Source organism: Babylonia areolata, chromosome 18, assembly GCF_041734735.1.
Source record: "Babylonia areolata isolate BAREFJ2019XMU chromosome 18, ASM4173473v1, whole genome shotgun sequence".
Lineage (NCBI taxonomy): Eukaryota > Metazoa > Mollusca > Gastropoda > Neogastropoda > Buccinidae > Babylonia > Babylonia areolata.
The window spans coordinates 66814631-66818512 of record NC_134893.1 but is presented as its reverse complement, the minus strand read 5'-3'; the positions used below and the strand labels follow the sequence as shown (position 1 = coordinate 66818512).

At 40.8% G+C, this 3882-nt stretch overlaps 1 protein-coding gene across 4 annotated transcripts in view; it reads right to left on the bottom strand.

The window, feature by feature from the left end:
- Positions 1 to 3088: 3088 nt before the first annotated feature.
- LOC143293021 (sodium- and chloride-dependent glycine transporter 2-like) overlaps positions 3089 to 3882 on the bottom strand; it is a 69931-nt gene continuing 69137 nt past the window's right edge. For all 4 annotated transcript variants that reach the window (XM_076603819.1, XM_076603817.1, XM_076603820.1 and 1 more), the window contains exon 16: positions 3089 to 3882. This exon is cut by the window's right edge and continues 1924 nt beyond it. The gene's annotated coding sequence lies outside the window, so the exon portion shown is untranslated.

The following is a 3882-nucleotide window of genomic DNA, read 5'->3' as shown; positions in this document are numbered from 1 at the left end:
TGTGGCTGCAACACACGGCTTATATCACAGATTGACATAAGTTTACATTAGGGCCAACAGCAAAGTGAGAGCTGTATTATCAATAGTTTCTCCAGTCAATGGGAAACCATTTACAGCTTAGTCTTTTGTGAAGGACTATGACTTTCAAACTAGGAGGCAAAATTGCACTGGCTCTTAGTGCTGCAGCCTTGTGGGCTAGTTGGCCTTTGGGAACCATCCCAACGCCGTCTGTCCTTAAAAAAAAAAACCCTCTTGGCTGAGAGAGTGGTGATGCACTTGGGCAAGACACTCTCCACTATAATCAAATTCTAGCCCAAATAGTCGGAACAGCAGTTGCCTCCTCTGCTGTTTTGATGGTCATAGTCGGACACGACTGACTATCGTATATAATGTGCAATGGGTGCCTGCCGCTTTCGCCATACATTCTAGGAGGGAGAGAGAGAGAGAGAGAGAGAGAGAGAGAGAGAGAGAGAGAGAGAGAGAGAGAGAGAAGTCAAACGGCGGAAGGAGAAGACAGGACTGGGCCCCGCCTACCTATGCCAAGCCCTAGACGCAGTGGGTACGAATCATATGTGTGTCGAGGTATTTGTATTTGTATTAGTATTCCTTTTTATCACAACAGATTTCTCTGTGTGAAATTCGGGTTGCTCTCCCCAGGGAGAGCGCGTCGCTATACTACAGCGCCATCCATATTTTTTGCATTTTTTCCTGCGTGCAGTTTTATTTGTTTTTTTTCCTGTCGAAGTGGATTTTTCTACAGAATTTTGCCAGGAACAACCCTTTTGTTGCCGTGGGTTCTTTTACGTGCGCTAAATGCATGCTGCACACGGGACCTCGGTTTATCGTCTCATCCGAATGACTAGCGTCCAGACCACCACTCAAGGTCTAGTGGAGGGGGAGAAAATATCGGCGGCTGAGCCGTGATTCGAACCAGCGCCCTCAGATTCTCTCGCTTCCTAGGCGGACGCGTTACCTCTAGGCCATCACTCCACGTATCATCATCTGAGCAATCATGTTATCGTTCTGTTATCGTTCAGTTCCAGTATTGTCATGCAGTTGATTTTTTCCTTCTTTTTCTTTTTTTTTTTTCCCTTTTGTCATTAATTGTGCTTTTAGAATGTGTGGCTTGTTCAAACATTCCTATGCGATCTAGGTGTGTGTGTGTGTGTGTGTGTGTGTGTGTGTGTGTGTGTGTGTGTGTGTGTGTGTGTGTGTGTGTGTGTGTGTTACACCTGTCTTTCTATTTCCATCATTCTAACATACTCCCCCCCCCCCTCCACACACACACACACGTATCCCCCACATATTCACATATGGAGAGAGAGAGAGAGGGAGAGAGAGAGAGAGAGAGAGAGACAGACAGACAGACAGACAGACAGACAGACAGACAGACAGAGAGCAGTAAACACATTGTACACGTAAAATCATAACTTGCCAAGTTTATTCCGTAGAGCGTACACTATCAGATTAATACATTAATATCATATTTTCACGATAAAAAATATATCCCTCTTTTTTTTCTTTTTTTTTACATCTCTCACCCTCTACATGCATGTATCTACAGAATAATTGTTATCGCTGTAAACGAACCATGTGAAAAATCCGACCCACAAAAAAGGAAACTTTATCAAAAACCAAATATCAACAAACAAACAAACAAACAAACAAAAAACAGCAACCAAGAAGCCAACCAGCAGAAACATTTGGATGACAACATTTTAAAACAGTTCACACACACACACACACACACACACACACACACACACACACACTTCCATTTTCTGCACAACGCAAAAGTCGACACAAATAGGACAAATTAGAAACTGTCGCTGTTTGGATCATTATCATGGTTTTAGTTTGATTACTTGTTTATCAATAATTATTTGTTTTGTTTTGTCTCATTTTGGTTTGGTTTGGTTTACCGTATTGCTTTCAGTACGAAGTTTTTCTCTCTATCGAACAAAATCAATATGTCGATTTTTGCTTTACCCCCCCCCCCCCCCCCCCCCCCCCCCCCCCCCAAAAAAAAAACACAAAAAAACCCCACAAAAAACAACAACAAAAAAACAACAACACAACAACAACAGCAAACAAACAAAAAAACCCGACCCCCCTTTCAGCTATGTTCTAAGTTTCAAATATCTATCTATCTGTCTATCTATCTAGCTATTTATCACTATCCCTCACTGATGTACATAATCATTCATTTATCCGTCACCAACTCGTTATACACCCCCTTCCCCACTAAACACGCACACACGTACACACCAACCCATCACCCTACACACACCCCCGCGCCAAACCCCCCAACGATCACCCTGTCATCTACCCCACCCCTCCTCCCCCCCCACCCCTACCCACACCACCCGCGCCAATTCTTTAAAAAACAAAAAAACAAAATCAACAACAACAAAAGTATCTTTCGTAGACACCCCCCCCCCCCTCCTCCCTCCTCCAACAACAAACGATCTGGTTAACTGAACAATCACCTGTTATCGTCAAGGCGAAACATCTGACAACAACAACAGCATCAGATCTTGAATGAATGAAAGAAAGAAACAAAAGAAAGATGGATGTAATCAATATTTGCAACGAAATCAATACTTCCAATTTCAACAACAGGCGTGGCTGTTTTTCCCCCCCAAGACCTGTTCCCTCAGCAGTAAGTTCAATTGTGGCAGGTCCACTTCCTTTGCGTTAGCTGTGCTTGACTATGTGTGTATACATATGTATGTGTACATAACTACATGCATGTATATGAATGTGTATTGTGTGTGACGTGAGTTTATGTAAGTTTGTGCCTGCCTGTGTGTGCGTATGTGTTAGGGTAGCTGTTAGATACACATGTATTGTTAAAATGTATGTATGCAGTGTGTGTGTGTGTGTGTGTGTGTGTGTGTGTGTGTGTGTGTGTGTGGTCACATTTTGGTGTGTGTATGTAACATAGATGTAATGTTTTATGTTAACAAAGCGTTTTTGTAAAGCACCTAGAGCAGATTTCTGGATAGTGTGCTATATAAGTATCCATTATTATTATTATTATTATTATTATTATTAAGACCTCTGTATCTGATAGGAAGGTTGCCTGTTATGTTTTTTTTTGTTTTTTTTTCTGATTGTTGATTTCAGATCTCTCGAGAATGAAGACTGCGCGCATGTGGACTCTGCCACCGCAAAGGAAGTCAGAGTCAAAGTTGTCTCTATTCCAGAAAGCAAATAATATGATCATCAGGATACTGTCGACTTGTTCGTTTTTAAAATCAAGGCAAGGGAGGTAATCGTTTTTATTTATTGGGAGTTACCTTTTTTCATTCATTTACTTTTCATTTATCTAACCTCGTATTCACGATGAATAAAACGTCTTTTTGATTTTGGTATCGTCATTTCATGAAAAGCCATAATATCATTTGAGAGAGTGATCCAAAACGCTCTAATTTCTAAAACAATAATGTATCAGCAGTGTAATTTTATCAGTAATGGAATAAGATTTAAAAAAGATATATATGTATCTTTTTTGTTCGCCAAAGGGCGTGTAACCTTTCCAAACTGCTGCAAACATCTATAATACTTTGTTGTAAGATATCATCTGCTCTTAGAGTAGGCTAAACTCTCTGATGGGTCTTGTTTTCCTCACATCTTGTTCGTCTTTTCTTCGAAAAGTTGATTTCAGCTACATTTTGTGATGACAGACAAAAGGTACACATCAACTCTTTACAAACAGTTTGAGACAGGCTGGTTTTCAGAGATAATTAAGACACTGGATATGTGTAGGGTAAGTTCAAAGAGGCAATAACATGTAATTGGAGATCGGTCTGATCAAGGAAGGAAGAGTCATTATTTACACAAGGTGAAACAGGAATAGTTTCAGTTTCAGTTTCAGTA